This window comes from Leptonychotes weddellii, chromosome 6 (assembly GCF_054177405.1).
Source record: "Leptonychotes weddellii isolate Sample4059 chromosome 6, ASM5417740v2, whole genome shotgun sequence".
Classification (NCBI taxonomy): Eukaryota; Metazoa; Chordata; class Mammalia; order Carnivora; family Phocidae; genus Leptonychotes; species Leptonychotes weddellii.
Genome location: NC_138374.1, coordinates 57,830,386 through 57,849,919, shown reverse-complemented (window position 1 = coordinate 57,849,919; position 19,534 = coordinate 57,830,386). Strand labels below are relative to the sequence as shown.

The 19,534-nt window shown below is 38.5% G+C and overlaps 1 protein-coding gene across 6 annotated transcripts in view; it reads right to left on the bottom strand.

The window, feature by feature from the left end:
* RHOBTB1 (Rho related BTB domain containing 1) overlaps positions 1 to 19,534 on the bottom strand; it is a 119,867-nt gene that overhangs the window by 89,581 nt on the left and 10,752 nt on the right. For 5 of the 6 annotated variants that reach the window (XM_081824190.1, XM_081824195.1, XM_081824197.1 and 2 more), the window contains exon 2: positions 15,339 to 15,440. The gene's annotated coding sequence lies outside the window, so the exon portion shown is untranslated. Of the gene's footprint in view, positions 1 to 15,338; positions 15,446 to 19,534 lie in introns of those variants that run through there. The other variant, XM_081824191.1, reaches the window with a different exon arrangement.

The window sequence follows — 19,534 nt, the reverse complement described above, 5'->3', positions numbered from 1 at the left end:
TGTTTCAACATCACTTCAGTCATCAGAAGAGTTGTAGGGTAGTCATTTATGATGTTTAAGGTTCCTCCCAACCTTAAGAGTCTTTAGTTCTAGAGCTACTTGCTCATCATGTATTGTACAATGGCATTGACTTAGCTTTTTTGGTCACTTTCAGGTTGTGCTTTTAGAAGTTGGGGAAGTGGAGCAATTGAGACCATATAATCCCTTCCTCTATCCCAAGTGAAAGCCCTAGAGAGCAGACTATAGGACTTCAGACATTTTTAACAATCTAATTCTGATGTCAGTGAGGAAAGAATTGGAAAACTAGGGCAACTGCTTGTTTGATACACACAAGGCCAACTGGGTAAAGCCATCACCTGGAAACTGCATTTCCAGTGTGGTCTCCAGTGGTATCTGGCCGAGGGGCTCATTCAGTGCTATGGATGAAGCTTGCTGTGTGTCATTTAGCAGAAGGGCATGGTCAGCTGCATGATCTGCAGGTCATTTGCCTGTAATAGTCAATATCACCCCTTCTCTCATTGCTATCATAAAGAAAACACACAGGTTGTGGTTGTTGGCAGTTCTCTTCCAATTATGCACGTTGCATAAAGAATGCTTCCCGGGTTTGAAGACAGTGGGGCTTAGATGATGTGAGTGGTAGTCACAGCTTATATTCGGCACACCCAGATGCTACCCTCTTTAGGTATATAAACCCACCATTGTACCCATGAGACATGTATTTATTCAAGAGACAAGGAATATGATGATAATATATGGGTTTTCCTTTTTATCACCTTATGTCAAATATTTGCTGATCAGTACAACTCAGGTTCACGTTGAAAATAAATTCTGTATTTCTTGGTTCTTGGTAATTGTATAAAGTTCGGTGCTGCCCATTTACTGGAGGAACTAATACATTTTTGATAAAAAGAGTTCACTATGAAACTTCAGACTCATTTTTGAGTCTAGTATAGTTCTGTCTGCACTTGCGGTACACACAATAGAAAAACTACCAAACAACACAAGAGTTAAATATTTTCTAACAATACTAAGCTCAGAAAAGAGCTTACATAGTATTTTTTCTGCTTGCTTTACATTTATATTTGTGTCACAATACAAATAGGGCTTTTACAGTCCAAGATTAATGCTATGGTTTTGTGTGTTCATTCTATATCACCCGAACTGCAGTTGGACCAAACAACAACAAAAAATAATCAACTGAATGCTGAACAACTCATTGTGAAAATATTCATGGATGCTCCAAGTCAATATCAGAAAAAAAGTCCCAGAATATATGCATAACTCACCATTTTTATTTTGGTAGAACTTCAGGGAACTGTTGTGATGATTCACCATAAATAATCTATGGACAGCTCTGCCAGAGATTAGCTTCGGGCAGCTAGCTTTTATGGAACTCTCTTACATCATCATTAGTAGTGATAATATAATTAATAATATTAGCACCTGAATCTAAAGTCCAGGAGATCATCCGTCTGATATGTGAGAGGGCTGTTTTTCACGTCATATCTCAAGTTTTCCACTGGTTCAAAAACAGGTGATTAAAAAGTAATGAAAACCAATAACGTCATTGCTGTGCCTCCAGGTATCGTCATTGGCTTAGCGCACACAACCAGTAGTCGGGGATTAAATGGCAGGCTCAAGGTCTGTTTAATCTAACTATTGCTAATCTTTACTAAACAGCCTTGTCAGATGTAATTTGCTCTATGGCAACCCTGCTCAGAAAGCAGCCTCGTTTGGAAGTAAAATGTCTACTGGTGTTAACACAGGTCTCCTTTTTAAATAGAAACAATTGTGGTAGAGAAAGCAAGAATGATTTTAGGTTTAAGAAAGTAGAGTTCATGAATTCTTTAACCACGTCTATAGGAGTAAATGTTTCTAATGCAGAGTAATAAAGGCAAAAGTCAAGAAATAAATTGCATATCGTTATATAATATGTCTGCTAATTTTTCTTTTATGATTTTCTTTGGATTTAATGATTCAATATAGGCTGCCTTGAATATAAATGTAAGCAATTGTTAAGAAAATTACTTCCAAGAAAACAAGGAGAATCTTTCCTCCATTAAAAGGTTTTCATCTGTTAAACATTCCCATATCTTGGGGCAGATTAGATTTTAGTGTTTAGAGAAAATGAGATGCTGGAAGCTAAGATTATCACAAAATCACAGGGCTGGGGGATCATCAAGAGGTCATTTAGTTCATCTTCCTGTCTCCATTCAAAACAGCATCCAAGAGAGAAAAGTGATCATCCTTTTTTTGAAAATTTTCAGCATAAACTGCGTTTGAGCCTTGTCTGATATAGCCCTCTTTTGTTTGCCCTTTGTTTTTAATAAATACTTCATTTCTGAAAGAAATCTGAAAAAATTATTTAGGGGGTTATATCATAGAAACATCGCAATAGTGAGGAGGGCAACACCCTTTGGATTTTGTACTCAAAACAAACAACCCTGACTTCTGCAAACATGAGGAAACACATAAAGAAAGGAGGCCTGGGAGAATGGGAGAGAATATGGATTCAAACCAAGCATGAAAGGGATGAAAAACCAAGAGTAAGGAGAATGACTTAGTACTATGTGACTTGCAGAGGAGAAGGTATGGGACATTTTGGGAGAGACTTTACTTAGATATTAGGAAGAATTTATTCAAATCGCGGAGGTGTGCGAAACACTACAATGAGTTCCTGTTTGTGTTATACAGTGTCAGTCTTCAGGGATGGTCTTTCCTTAAAGAAAGGTTTTAAATGTTGGAACTAGTTTAGGCAAAGTAGTTTACTGGAAAATGGAAGGATGGCCTCATTAAATGAAATCAAACTGACCTAATAAACACCTGTTGATATCTATGATTCTTTAAGATGAAAACATCATCTCCAGAATTTTATATCCATCTTCATAACAGGAAATATACTATTCCTTTTTATTTTTATTTATTTATTTATTTAAAAAGATTTATTTATTTGAGAGAGAGAATGGGAGAGAGAGAGAGAGAGCATGAGAGGGGGGAGGGTCAGAAGAGAAGCAGACTCCCCACTGAGCAGGGAGCCCGATGCGGGACTCAATCCTGGGACTCCAGGATCCATGACCTGAGCCGAAGGCAGACACTTAACCGTCTGAGCCACTCAGGCGCCCCAAGAACTAGAATACTCCTAATACCTAACACGCTGGTCAAGATCCAAAATATTTCATCTGTGTATCACTAAGCTCATAATTAGTTAGGAGTGCCCTCACCTCTATCCCTACCAGCTCCAATTATAAAAGGGTTTAAGATATTTTTTCAGATTAGTTTTAGGTAAATACTATAAATGTATACTTGGAAACAATTAAACCTGTATTTCAATTAAGAAAATGTAATAATGAGAACTGGGCTCATAATTAAATATGTAGCCAGACCAAATAAAGAGACATGAATAGACAATGAAAGACAGCTACGAAACTGCTTGGTAAAGTAATGATCATTTCTCTTTGTTTTTCCAGATCCCTGGTAGGGAGTATACAATGAATTTTTAAAGTTTACTATGAAAGAATGTCTTTGTGTTGCATTAATTTAAAAATCGGACTCCAAAATCTATGTACAGCTAAATGATCAGACAAGGTTTCTCCACATGTCCACGAAGATAAATGTGACAGTGACAGAACACCAACTTCTTGGGCGTGAGATTGGGGTTTAGGCTTGTTTAGAGGAAATAGCCAACAGGACCAGTATTTATTCTCCAGCAGCCAGGGGACATTGATCGGCTCCTCCTAGTTAGGGCCTGCGTTGCTATTAGTGGATTCTAAGTAAAGACAGAAGTTTAGCTGAAGGGGCATTTGTCAGACCTGAGTTTTATCTCTGTTACTGGCTGGGTAAACCTACACAGGTAACTTTATTTCTCTGAGGAGAGTGTGTAAGCCTGTCATTTCTTACACGCATCAGTTCCCTTTCCTGTGGGGTGGGGAAGGCATTGTGATAGCATGTATGGAAGTGGCTATATTTTAAAAGCAAATATGGATGAGAGATGACTCTCTTTAGTCTCATGTTCCAAAAATGAAACTTTTCTACCTCTGTATGTGTGGCTGAGAGTTTTATGATTTTAAAATTATGTCACTGACAATATTTACATTAATTAAAAAGCTTCTTTATAGCAAAATGCCAATATATTAACTTACAATAAGAAATATATCCATCAAGCTAATGAGTTATATTGATGGATTGCTGTATTTTCTCCCCGTGGGTATAGATATATAGATATAAGTACCTGGGAAGAAGAATTCTAATCAGTGAACTGATTACCAAGTGAATCTGGGTTCATAACCTGGAAAGTGTAAAGGCTGATGTTTCAAAGCCATGACAACCTAATGGATTTTTCTCTCTTCAGGGATACCTTTGCTGCATGGTCTAGAGATCCATGATCTTGGGCCAGGACCTTCTTACCCCGTTAGGGCTAGAAAGGCACCTCCCATATTTGCCCCTTTGAATTTCCTTTTTCTGTACCAACTTCTGATGGACAAGAATGCTTACTTATCAGATTTTTTACTTGTAAGAGTTTCTAAGTTAAGTATGGACTAACCACTGAAATTTTAAGCTGAAATACTTTTTATTAGTTTGCAAGGAAATGCTAGATAATAATTGTGTGAATGCTGTGTTGATTTTATCTGGAAGCAAGATTGAGTTTCAGCAACTTGTCCATATATGCAGTTCTGGAAGATCATGATACTTGGTGAAAAGTTCTCTCTTTAAAAAAGAGTAAGTGCTTTTACTTAGCATGAACATTGTTTTTCAGTTTTTCCATATGAGAATCCCTCCTTGAAATGTTTCTTTTTGGCAAAAGCTAACAGAATTATATAAAGAGATGACAATCAATGAAAACAGGAACACCATAATAATGGATTCTGGGATTACAAGACTGAGAACTGGGAATCAAGCCCAGTTCAACATTTACACTAATGGGATGCTCACTTGTATTTCATGTTCTATGAGGGGTGGTGGAAAACGAGGGGGTGTGAGGAAGTCTTATCTGGTCTTCTGCCCATTTAGTTCATTGTTGCACCAGAAAGTGATATAAATTCACAGTTCTCCTGTCAGGCTATGTGAGGACACCGAGTTCTCAGGGGGAAAGGATATATCCAATTTAGAAGCTGCAATATGGGTCAAATAAATGTAAATGGGAATAATAAATGCCATTGGAAAAGTCTCAGACTGGGGAAAGCCTTGGGGTATTAGATATTGGAACTGTGACATGTAAGGAAAGCTATGATAGCATTCATTTGGATGTTTTATTAGTTGGAAGGATTTTTAAAAGGATGGAATTTTTATACTTCATACATTTAACTTAGACGCTAGTATTTGGAATATTTTTTTTGATTACACTTTTTTTTTCTATTTTTGTAACAGAGGAGATGGCTAAAATCTCCCAATTTATATATAAGTTTTCATTATATGAAAATAATCCACTGTGCTCATTTAAGGGCCAAGTGCATCTAACTCTGAGTTAGAAAGTGGCACACTGGAGTGTGAATTTCTTTTCTAACTGGTCTCTAAGTAGGAAGCCTGAGGACAGTATTTCAATGATACTCCTCTGTACTAATCTCCTTTTATTTATTTATTTATTTTTAATTTTATTATTTATTTTTTTAAAAGATTTTATCTATTTATTTGAGAGAGTGAGAGACAGCACGAGCCAGGGAGGGGGTGGCGGAGAGGCAGAGGGAGGGAGACAAGCAGACTCCCTGACGAGCAGGAAGGCCCACAGGGCTGATCCCAGGACCCTGGGATCTGACCTGAGCTGAAGGCAGACACTTAACTGACTGAGCCACCCAGGCACCCCAATGCTCCTTGTTTTAAAAAATTTATTTTTAAAATGTCTGTGCCCTGATAAGTGGACACTGTTCAAAAGACCCCATAGCAAATCACACAAATTAAAAAATATCACTTCATAATATATTATCTTACTGGTAGATCTGATGTGATGGAGTTTATATTTCAATATGTATGAAATTTTTAATAATAAAAATATTTTCACAAAATTGGTATCACTTCCTGGGTCTTTAAGTACATTTTAATTTTGAAAGAGACAATTTTTGGATTCTGGAAGCATTTAAGTACCCAACATACACAATGCGTTTTAAATCATCTGCCTTTGACAGCTAACATGCCAATATTTAGACTTTATCAGAAACTTCTGCATGTGAAATTAGGGCTGGAATCTTTGCCATGAATTTAAAAATTCTTAGCCTTATTGGCTAAGTTTAAGAGTCTTGAGATCAATAAACAAGGGAAAATTATACATTATAAATTACTCTGAAAAGAAAGTATATTTCTTTTTTTTTTTTTTAAAGATTTTATTTATTTATTTGAGAGAGAGAGAATGAGAGAGAGCACATGAGAGTGGGGAGGGTCAGAGGGAGAAGCAGACTCCCTGCCGAGCAGGGAGCCCAACGCGGGACTCGATCCAGGGACTCCAGGATCATGACCTGAGCCGAAGGCAGTCGCTTAACCAACTGAGCCACCCAGGCGCCCCAAGAAAGTATATTTCTAATTAATTAAAAAATTTGACTTATGAATGAATGAACTTTCTGGTGCTTTGTCCTCTACAGGATTAAGGTATGAAATGATATTAGAGGGGTATTACTGACCCGGTGCTTAGGGAGCGTTTTGAGAACCTTGGACTTCCCATCTTGCAACCACTGAGAAGCAGTTTTGCTGACAGCTCAGTAGAGTGCAATTTGGAGAGATAATACAAATGATAGAGTTGTAGGGATGGCATCCTTTTTATTAAACCTTAACGTATCACTCCTGTGCGGTCCTACTTCTCTGTGCTGGCAGCCACAGCAACTGTCTTAGTGATGCAAAAACTGATCAAGGAAATGAGAGGAAGAAACCATGGCCCACAACTGCAGGTTACTCCACAGGCAGATGTGTCAATGATCGGATTTGTTTACTCTTCCACTTTTGCCAAATGTAATTATAAACCTTTTGGTTCTTTATTTGACGGTTAAGATTTAAAGCTCTGAAAAATCTCAACACGTCTTTTCCATGTCACTGGATGGGTGCCACATGGTCCTTTTATAGAAGGGCCAGTGCTTACCCACATGGATGAGATCGGGGAGGAAGAGGGCTGGTTGATTTAAATACCCTGAGAATTTACTGTGGATTTAAAATCTCTGACTTAATGTTGCATTAACTACTGGTGGCTGCTTTTTACTGCTTTAAAACGTGCATATATAATTGGATACTGTAATGCTTTGAGGGTAAAATAAATACCAACTCACACTAAAATAAATACCCTGCATGATGAAGTTCATGCAGACATAAATTAATCATTTACCAGTTAACCAATATGCACAGGAAAGAAATAGATCACTTATTAAAGGTTGCCTCATCTATAAAATGGGAAAAATAAAATGCTGATATATTTTACAGTGGTGCTGTAAGGGGAAATATATAAAATTATTGCTAAGCAGTTTATAAACCATAAAATGCAGTATGAACATTAAATTAATAATATTTGTACTAATTCAGATTCAACACCCTCTGCATTAAATATATCTTTTTGCCTATTGAAGCATACACAAAACCAAGCTGAGGCTCTTTAATGTTTAATGTGTCTTCGGAAAATCTGCAAAGCATGGCAGTAAGTTATTGGTTATGTTGAAAACTTTTTGGTGGCTTGCTCCCACCATTTCTAAGATAAAGTTCTTGGCCATTCACATCCCGGATCCCATTTTTAAAGTCCTCTCCCAAAATGTCTTTCACTTGCACGGACATAGTAGTTATGAAGGGAACATAGGCTTGAATTTTTTAATCAGCCGGACGTTGTTAACGTGCTCTGTGCTTTGGTTTATTCTAAATTACGGGTTGAAATAGGGAAGCATTGTTAGACTGGGTGCAGGGCGGGTGCGTTGGGTCTCTGCAGTTTGCATAACCGCAGGGTAATCCCGTGCTGGGACAGCAGCGTGGCCCGAAGCAGCAGGGTCTTGAGGCCATCTTGCTGCTCAAAAACGTTATAGGCTTTAAATCAAACTTCTGTTTCTCAGCTCAAGTCCAGAAATATCATTCAGGGACACGAGGGAGAACTAAGCAACACAGCACATAGTTCCTTTCTGCTTCTACTGTGTTTTTTAAAGGAGTCTTAATTGTTTAGAAGACCAACTTGTGCAAAACCTATAATCTACTCAGCACATTTTTAACACTATCAATATCCCTTTGATTCTCAATGATAAAACACATCAGATGTTTCTTCACTCACTTCCTTTTATAGGGGCTGTTAATATAGAAATACCTCCTCATCTTCCACTATGAAATGATAAATGGCTGACTGGAGATGTCTGAAATATTGCCCAATCTCCCCGATGTATCATGTGTCACCAGCAATAATGAACAGTGACTAATCTTTGGTTATGAACCATATTTATGGCTTTCTTGTCGTCAGGAAGTACATATTTTCTTGAATCATGTTTAAGGATCTAATATTTATGCTAGGAACATGTGTGCTAGGAAAAGTATACCTAGGTCCAAAGAAAAGTAATTCTTGGGGTGCCTGGGTGGCTCAGTCGTTAAGCGTCTGCCTTCGGCTCAGGTCATGATTCCAGGGTCCTGGGATCGAGCTCCCTGCTCGGCCGGGAGCCTGCTTCTCCCTCTCCCACTCCTCCTGCTTGTGTTCCCTCTCTCACTGTGTCTCTCTCTGTCAAATAAATAAAATCTTAAAAAAAAAAAAAGAAAAGTAATTCTCCATATTTTCTTTCATTTAGCTATTTATAGAGCTTAGCATTTCCATCTGTATCTCTCTCCCCCTGCCCCTTTATTTTGGATCAGGATTCACCCAGGAGTATTCTGATCAGGAATCTAGTTTATCCCTGTCAGTTCACCATTTTGGTGATAACAATCTCCTCATCTAATAGGAAAGGAATATAGCTAAAATGCAAACTTATTCCAGTTAAAGCTTATCAGTGATCAAAAGGAAACACAGTGAAACTGTTTCTTCCATTTCCAAAATCCAACTGGGAGTTGGGGGATCAAAGTTTTCCTAAAGGAGCTATAGTGGCAGAAGAGCAGAAGATAAAGGCTAACAGAAAGTGAATTAAGGCTTTGACGGAAATGCAATAAGGTCAATAAGTATGTAATTCTACTTCAGTTCAGTTTAATTAATATATATCAAGTGCCTGGTATCTACCAGGCATTGGAGTAGGTGCTTGGGATACACCAATCAAAACTCATAAAAATTGCTGCCCTCATGAAACTTACATTCTAGTGGTGGGAGACAGAAAATAAATAAATGAGTAAATTATAGAAATTATTAGAAGGTGACAAGTATTATGGAGAAAAATAAATCAGGGAAGGAATAGTTAAGTGCGGGAAGGGGTTGCATTTTTATTTTATTATTTATTTATTTATTTAAAGATTTTATTTATTTATTTGACAGAGAGACACAGCGAGAGAGGGAACAGAAGCAGCGGGAGTTGGAGAGGGAGAAGCAGCCTTCCCGCTGAGCAGGGAGCCCGATGCAGGGCTCAATCCCAGGACCCTGGGGTCATGACCTGAGCCAAAGGCAGACGCTTAACGACTGAGCCACCCAGGCGCCCCAGGGGTTGCATTTTTAGAAGGGTGGCCAGTCGAGGTCTTATTGAGAAGTTGACATTTGAGCAAAGACTTGAAGAGAAGCAAATCATGTGGATTCCTGGAGAAGACTGTCTCAGACAGGAAGTAGCAAGTGCAAAGGCCCTGAGGCAGGGGCATGTCTGGTGTATTGGCAGAACTGTAAGGAAACCAGAGTTATTGAAGTGGAGTGAATGTGGGAGTCGGGGCACAAGATGGTAGTCATGGTGGGCTAAAGCATATACGGCCTTGAGGACCATTGTTAGGCTCTAGCTTTTAATCTGATTGAAATGGATGTACTAGAGAGTTTTGAGTCAAGGAACAAAATCATCTGACTCATACTTTATTGAAAATAGACTGCAGGAGGCAAGGGTGAAAGCAAGGAGATCAATTAATTAAAACGAACAGTTCACCTCTCCTCTCTGCCTATGTTTAATGGATATGAGCCAGAAATTAATGAGAGACCATAGTTTATAATTATATGCAAACATACTGAAGTTGTAACTACACAAAGCTAAAACTGGTTGGAAGAGAGAATTCAATCAAGCAATCAATTTCATTTCTACAAGACCAATTGGTGAGTGTGAAAACATTTTAAACTAAGGTCATAAGCAACTAATGATAAAAAATAGCCATGAGGGTTTGGGAAATTCAAACATCTATTGCTAATTAATAGATTAAAAAATCTCCCTCCTTGGCACGGTCTGGGTTGTGGAATTAAGCAAGTGTGGATTATGACATTGAGATGGTCTCCTCACATGCCTTTCAGTCCCTTGCTTCTCAGGAGTTGGAAGTAAGGGAACCTTGAGTTAAGAACAAAGCAAACTGCCAAGAAAATGAAGGGAGCCAGAGTGTGGATTACACATGAATGTTTTTACTTTCAAATTTAAAACATTTGAATGATGGAAAGATAAAAACAGAGAGTTGGGTCTTCTCCAGGGAACAAAGAAAAGAGAAAAATAAAAATACTAATAAAAGGTGAATTTAGCCTGATAGTCAACTTTCCTGGCAGTCAGAATTATTAGGTTACGAAACAGAGCTCTCCCGATCTCTCCTGGGCCAGTTAGGCATAGAAAAATTGAACCTAAAAAAGTGTCAAAATTCACAGTAGGAGCGCCCACTCAGAGCTCCATTTCTCTCTCTGAAGTAGGTTACTACATTCACCTAGGGAAATTTCTATTGAATTATAATTAGGTGGCTAATTAAAAAGTGGATTATCAACTATATTAAAATTTGCCAGAAAGATGTGCACATCATTCATTCTTTAATTTAGGAAATCCACCTTTTCCTTGAAAAAAAATTCTCACTGGGAAATTCCAGGTATAATATGCACCTTTTCTTTTTTCTTCTTAAATCACTGTTATTGAAGTAAGTCTCAGATTTTTTGTTCATTGAGGTAATGGATGTATTTTGAGCTTCCTCTGTTAATAAAAAGTACCTACATATAGTTGCCATTCTTATGAGGAGAACCAACAGCTGTGACAAGAACCCCAAGGCAATGCAGGGTCTCCAGAAGAAGCAATAAGTACCATTTTTTTCACTTCGAACATATGTCAAATGCTGTATCATTTAATTCTCTCAACAACCCTACGACATAATTTTCTGCCTATTAGGCAGATGAGGAAACTGAGCTCAGAGAAGGCAAATTATTCAAGGTCACACAGCTTGAAGATTATAAAGCTGAAATTCAAACTCAGGTTTGTTTGACCTTGAAAGTCTTGCATTAAGCCAGAGTTTTCCCTCTCTAAACTGTTTTAACATGAAGCTAAAACCATTTTGTTGCATTGGATTCATTTTGAAATTGATAATATTTGTGTATGATTTAGTCAAGATCTTATGTTAACCAGAAGACCATATTTCCTAGCCATTTGTCCAGACATCAGTTTATTTTGTGAAGTAAATGATCATCAGGAGACTCCTGAGCCATTTCTAACAGCAGGAGTTAAAAAGGAATAGACCCCCTGGTACTGTAGGTTACTTTTTATTTGTCTCTTCCTATTTTTTTCTAATTTCTAAGAAGGTACAAATTAAATGATAGCCCACGAACTTTGGTACAATCCTTTCCATGAGTTTGGCAGACCAGTCAAGTATTAAGTGGGTCAGGCCATTCCTGGAGGCACCTAACAATTGAGCAGTCCATCTAGATGACCTAGCAGATAGGCATGACCAACTCCACTTGCGGTGGGCTTACTGAATTGCTTGAAGGACTCAGTCCTGATACCATGAGGGTGATTCGGAGTTCCTTGTCAAACAAATAATGACAACAATAACAATGTGATTCTACAAATATTTTCTGAGGGCCTCCTGTGTATCAGACATTATGCTATTACAGACATGACGTCACTGTACTTCAGGGTTTCTCAGTCTTGGTACTATTGACCTTTTGGACCAGAGGACTCTTTGTTATTGGGCGGGGGGCCGGGGGGGGGCTGTCCTGTGCATCTTGAATAGCAGCATCCCTGGCTTCGACTCCCCAGACGCCCGTATCACGCCCACTGCCTCCAGCTGTGACAGCCAAAACTATCTCCAGACATTACTTAATGTCTCCTGGTGGAGAAAAAATCACCCCTAGTTGCAACGAACCTCTGTTTTACCTCCTCAACAACTCCAGGAGGTTAGTACTATTAGACTAGTAATATAATTGGTGAGGAAACTGCGGCTCTCCGAGTTTTAGGTAAAATGCCTCAGGTCTCACAGGTAGGAAATGACAGAGCTGGAAGGCACAGAGACTGCCTGCCTCTTTTGAAGGCTGTTAGGTGTGGCTGGAACCCACAAGTCATGATGTGCCCTCTGCCACCCCCCTCTCTTCTAGATCTCACTGTGGGGGTGCAGCCCCGGGAAGGAGGAAGGCGTGCACATGACCTAGTACACGGAACTTTTATTGTACCATGGCCTTTTATTTGGCAGATTAATTCCATTTTAATTGGAATTCTGGAAATGAATGAAAAAAATTACAAGTGTTAGATGGTCTGTTCTCAGGGTTTTTGAATCTGTCTGATTTAATTCTAACCTATTAGCATGCTATTGTGGAGGAGTATTATGTTGAGAATCAATATTACACTAAACACGAATATTTTATTCAGTATTAAAAATTTATACAAGTGGTAATACAAGTCGCTTTATTCCTACTTCGTCTAAATGAGAAGAAATGCTTCCTTAGGGCGATTTCAGTTACCAAGAAAATGTTATCTTCTTAGAATACTACTGGCATTACACTTTACATAGATCATGGCTTCAGTGAATTAATAAGACTTAATTGAATGAAATTTGTTTATTTTTTTATAAAGTGTATGAGTTTTTCAGCGTATCAAAAATGTTTTCCATTTTCTACTTTTATCGCATGTTAAGAGGTCAACAAAAGTGCATTATTGTCCAATATTGCCAAAAAGGTCAAAACAACTCCTACTCATTCTGGCTTCAGGATATCCTTCCTCTTTCCCTCCCTCCCTTGCTTCCTCTTCTTTTTTCTCCATTTGGATACTCCATCCTTTTTTTGATTCAAATGTAATCTTAGGCTGGAATTGGAACCTAAATGTATCCAGACTCTGCATTACGTACATTTTTTTGCACAGAGGAACTACTAAGCCTAGATAAACTGTAAACTAGATAAACCTCTAATAACCACCTAGAGATAGTTCAGTTAGGCGGGATTTCAAAACTGGCTTTCAAGTCGGCTCTCCAGACTGTGCCCCCCTGGGTACCTCTCCCAGCATCTGGCCTTGCCACACGCTTTGGTTTTAGATCCTGGGCCCATGGCATGGATCTCATGGCTCTTCCTGACCCCTCTTCTGTTTACTTCCTCTACTCTCCTAAATTCAGTAGCTTTTTCAGGCTTCCAAGCCAGGGCAGTTTGGATCTAACGAAGGTATTCACAATTTTTATCACTTGAGTATTTAATTCACAACTTCTCAAATATTTGAAAACTATGAGAAAATGACACTTTTAAAAATATCCCTAACTTTGTGAATTGTTATACTTTGTTAACTTTGTGAATTGTTCTTCAGTATTAGAAAAGTTTTGCTTCGTGTTTTAGTGATCTCCCAACTGGGCTGGCAAGATCAATCAGTTAATATGCACATACCTTGAAAGACCAACTCTTTGGGAAAAGGTTGCTTGTAATTCTAAAGGCATATTAGAAGTTAAAAACTGCCATGCAAAATCAAAGCAAAAAAAAATTGTTGAATAAATTAAGCTAACTGAAAAATTAGAAATGGGAAGTATGTTCAGCATAGTAATCACCATTACAAATAGGAAAATTTAAACTAAAAAAATAATTTAATGGGTTGACTTTTCTAAAATATTGATTAGATTTCATTAATAAGCATTTTATGCATATGGCTATTCTGAAAGTTCCTTTAAAAATGAAAGACTAATGCCTTAATGAGAGGTATTATTACATGAACATATTTGAATCTGGCTTATGAAAAATAGGACTTGAGAATTTAAAATGTGTGCATAAAATGCAAATGGATTTAATTAACTGAAAACCCATAAGACAGAACTTCTTCAAATAAGCAATTACTTTGGGGACTAATAGAGTAAATAGGATCCTGATTCATTAGCACAAATATCCATATGAGAGAAGGATCAGCAAATTTTATTCTTTAAGTTATTTATGCACATATGGTAATAGCTCATTAATTTATGGCTTCAATAAATTTAAAATCTTTTGATAATTTTTTCATGAGCTGGGCTGACGTTTACCTTTGCTTTTGCAGACACGTTATTTATAGGTAGATAATATATGGTGTTTTAAACATTTATTTTCAATCTTGCATACACTTTTTAGACACAGAATAAACTATTTTCAGTGAACCTCAGGCACTTTACAAGCTCCTACATACATCCAATCTATATGCTAATAACAAAATGTTCATATGATTTATTATTACAGGTCTCCTTAAGGATTTCTACTTTGTAATGTTTTGTTGGAGTTACTATATGTAGTTTAAAGAATAAAGGCCACGTTTGTTTGAACTACTTCAGCCTACCCACAAATTCAGAGATGCCCACCTCCCTAATTTGTTAGAATAAATGAAATGTATTAATGAATATTCACAGCTATACATATAAAGTTTTTCTTTTAAACATGTATTAGAACATATAAAGAAAAGTAAAATACAATGAAGAGTGAAAATAAATGATTTTGTGGGTGGACAAAGGAGTGAACTGTCTCAAATCATTTTAAGTCCTGCAGGCATAATATCCTGGTGAAAGAACTTAATAATGTTGCCCTTTCTTTAAGAGCTGATTTTGCTCACGTGGGGTGACTCAGTTCTAGTCACTTGCAAAGTGAGATGTTTTTCCAGTTAAAGACAGTCAGTGCCCAGGCCAAAAGGGGTGGATGCTCCAAACTAGGGCTTCTGGAATGAAGAGAATGCCACTGCCCAGCAATCTGGCATTTCTAAATCTTCCTTTTATGTGGCCATGACTTTTCAGAGTCCACATGTCAATTTGCACCAAAGAATTAAAAGCGTGTATAAAGTGGGGAGAAGAGTTATGTTATTTTAATTATCAAAACTCACATGTAGTTCAAAATGACTCCAATTCTAAGCCAGATAAAACATATTAAACTGGAATTTATGAAAACCACAATTGCACTAAAAAATGGAATATTCTCCTTTTTAATGAAATATTCTGAAGACAGATCTGCATATGATTCATAAATCATGCTACCTTCATACCAGAAGCATTTCCATTTCTTTTGTAAATATTGTGAGGAAATTAGGAGGAGGGAAAAGGCAAATATGTTACTCAAATTAGTAGTTACTTACCATACGAAGGGGGAGAACAAGCTTCAATTCCATTTTCATAACTTAATCAAGAATACTTGATGAGAGAGGCCTCTTTCATGAGCTTCTTGAATGTTATAAAATCTGGGGAGGAGACAGAAGCATGGACTGTTTCATCGTCAAGAAGAAAACTGCTCAAAACAATACTAGTTTCTCATGTCAGTGGTTAGTTCTCATCTGGACAAGAGCTATCCCAGCCAACCATATGCCACCTACCCATCAACCAGCTGCCCACAAAAGTTTGAGCCAGATAGGCTGAAATGACCACTGTCACTAGAGAAAGAAGACCCAGGGTTGAATCCCACTCAGTACTTGTCTGAGTGAACTTTATGTCCTTGACTTCACCGAGCCTCTGCTCCATCATTGCTCCGTTGGGAGTAATAATACTAGATAGTCAATGGCTTGTTCTGACGATCAAAGGAGATGGTGTCTGGAGAGACATTTGGTTAACACCGGAAGTATTTAATTTATTGATGCCCTGACTCTTCATCTTAAGGATCTGGGGTGGCTTCCAAATAGAAAAATAATGAAATATGAATAAAAATAACAGTGTTGAGAGTAAAAAAAGGAAGAAGTTCATATGCTACCTATATTGGTCAACAGTTGAAATAATTGAAGTTACCATTTGGATTTGAATTTCTTGATAATTTAGGTAAAAGGAGAACATAATTTCTTCTATAACTCCTATTGTTAGGAGAAAATGTGTTACTTCCCCCAAAGAAATTGCCCTGAGACAAAATTCACAGAAAAATTTTTCATGGAAAACACGATATACGGACAGTGAAATAAAATGAACTATTTAACAAAAGTGGGACTGACTACCTTCCATGAAAGCTGAAGGGCAAAATAGTACTTATGCTTGGAGGTAGTTATTATTGCCATAAAATTGTATTATTCCTAGAGACAAGCATGAAGCCTGAATTAGGGAAATACTAAATATAATCCCACTGACTCCCAGTTAACAAATCACCCAGCACTTCCCCCTTGTTGTGCCTTCCTAACACACACACACACACACACACACATACACACACACACACATGCACGGAGCTTCTTTCCTGAAGTCATGTTCTCAGTAGTGGGAGGGGGGCAGCTTCTGAAGGAAGTCACTGATTGCTGGCGACTGTAGGCCAGTCACTGCTCGATAGGGGATGGAGCTGCAAGGATGAAGTGTGATAGAGGACTGACAGCTGAACCCATTCCATGGGGCCAATCCAAAAGGGAAAGGAAGAGAAAGATACAACCAAATGATTATACAGTTGACCCTTGAACAATGCAGGGGTGAGGGGTGCTGACCCCGCACGGTCAGAAATCTTCATATAACTTTTGACTCCCCCAGAACGTACCTACTAATAGCCTACTGTTGACTGGAAGCCTTACCAATAGCATAAGCAGTTGACTGACACGTATTTTGTATGTTCCATGCATTATATACTGTATTCGTATGACTAAGTAAGCTAGGGAAAATGTTATTAAGAAAATCACAAGGAAGAGAAAACACATTTATAGTACTCTTTCATATTTCATTTTATGGGTGCTCTATAAATTATAGATTAGATGATTTTGAAACATCAAATAGCACTATGAGAGGCTCTGAACATAGGGTTAAGAACACCATTCTAGAAAATATTTTCTGAATAAGTGACAAGAGCAAGACTGTCCAAATTTGGGACACTAAAAGAATGGAAGGAGAGAGGGTGAGGAAAAAAAAGTACAGATGGACATGTTATTTTTCTCTTTTTTATTTTAACACAAATTTGTTTGATCATTTTATAAAGATCAGGTAAGGTTTATATCTGAGGGAAGATGTTGCATTTGTTTCAGTGAATCAGATCACAAAATATTTAGTCACTCTGCATTTGAGATTATCACATGAAATATATTTTATGGCAGATCTCCCAATAGGGCTGGAAAATATCTTCCTGGTACCTGTCTTAGTGCCTGGCACATAGAAGAGATTTTAATATTTGTTGACTGAATAAGCGCTTGCTCATCCAGTTACCGCTCTCCAGCTGCTTTCCAATCTCTTGTTTCCCTTTTATAGCCAAACTACTGCAAATAATTACCAATAGTCATCTTTCTTTTCTTAACTCCCATTGGCAGCTCACACCTCTGCAGTCTGACCTTTGCCTCATCACAGTGCTCACTGGCTGACCTATTAACTTCCACCCCCACCCCACCCCCCCGCAACGCATGCGCAGACAGTTGTGGTGTAGCCGGTGCCGGAAGGGAAGTTGAGGCTGCAGCTGACGCCAGAGAAGTTGCTGAGAACGTGCTGTGCGATGTGTCAGCCCACAGCCTCCTTCTTCTAAACAGGGATGCCAGCAAGTGGGTGAGGCGAGTCAATACTGCTTCATGAACATTTGGTTTATTTACCTTGGGCACACAGGCACCACTGGGTGGAGGAACAGGCAGCGTTGTGCTCATAAAATTCCTTGCTGTCAGGTTCACGTTTTCTCTCCAGTTCAGATCCCAGGACCTCAGACTCTTCTATGCTCAAATTCCACCCCAGTTCCACTCTATCGTGGTCACCAACATGTCAGAATGGCTTTCTTCTCTATCATGCTAGCTCCCGAGGTATCTCGTTAGGAGAGATGTAAAATATGAAATGTGAAATCTTCTAAATAGGCATGACTGCAAATAGACCCAGTTAGAACTCTATTTCCCATACATTCCACTTAGCGATTTCTCTTCATTTTAATTCAAAACAATTCTCTCCTGATCGGTGCTCTCCACTCTTGCTAAATAAACAGTTGTTCTCAATCTTCCACATTCAAGCCAACTGACCACTCCCACCCTCCTGAAATGAAATCCTCACTCCCTTGCCCTCCCTGCCCCCCATGATCCAGCAATTTCCTGGGTTTCCTTCTATTTCACTACTCCTTTCATCCTGTACAAGCTCATCCTTCACTACTTGGCTGTTATGGATTTGAATTCCTTAAGACTTTCGTTCCACCATTCACTTTATAATCTTCCTGTAGGCAGTCATATCCATCTATGGATCATATCCATCATAGCCAGAACTATGGATTAAAGATGAGTCCAAGTTTACATCCAAACCCTACAGCTTTCTGACAAGCTCCACACCCACAATCCAATGTCTTTTTGCTCTGTCCTCTAATGTTCCCTACAGAACTCAAACTCCGTATGTCCAACTGAACTTAGCATCTGTCTTTGCAAACTTGTCCTCCTCCAGTGTTCCCTTACTCTTCCGCATGGATGCCACATCAATATTGCAGAAGATGGCCTGTCCATTTACCTTTTCCATGTCTCTTTAATCCATTCACTTTTTAGAAATCACCACCTCAATCTTCCTACCCCTAGGCCATGCTACCAGTATCTCTGTACTGAAAATGTTCAACTGGTCTGCATGACCTTCTCCCCTTGCCAACCTATACTCTGCATTGTAGCCAGAAGTATTTTTTTGAAATAGCAAATTGATGATGTAACTCATTACAATCCCCCCTCCCTTCTCCCAACCTTCTCATTGGCTCTAGGATGAAGACATATTTTTTGCTATGGCTAAAAAGCCTTTAATGGTGACGGCCCCTGATCACACCTCCGGACTCATGCTATTCACCCCTGCCGTCTGCACTCTAGCCACTTGATCTTCTTTCAGTCTCTCACATTGCTTCCACTCTCCTCTTCTTGCCATATATCACAGCTTTCCACACCTTCCATGTCACGCCTTCTGCCTCTACTCCTTTTCTAGTTGACTCCTATCTGTCATTTAGATCTCACTTTCCAGAACCTTGTGTCTCTTCTCTGTGGCATCTTTACAACAGTTTCAGTTTCATACCGATGTCTCTCTTCCCCACCAGCCGGCCTTTAGGCCGAGTGAGGGCAAGGGATACCTGAAGCTGTTCATTGTATCCTAACGGTGTCTGGCACTTAGTGGGTACTCGGTAAAGTTGACTTTATTGAACACGTGTATAAAATGAGCATGAAAATAAACACATATAAATTCAGTGTGAAAAATGTACCCATTGCGTAGCGTTTGAAAATTCTAAAGATAAGCACTGTGTTGAGATCAGTAACGAGCACTGGGAGCTTTTGGAGGATTTAAGAAATTAAAGTAGGAGGGCTTCTTTTCTCACACAGATTGAGTAGTGGGTTGATGGGAGTGATGGGGATTTTTTTTTTAAGATTTTATTTATTTATTTGACAGAGAGAGTGAG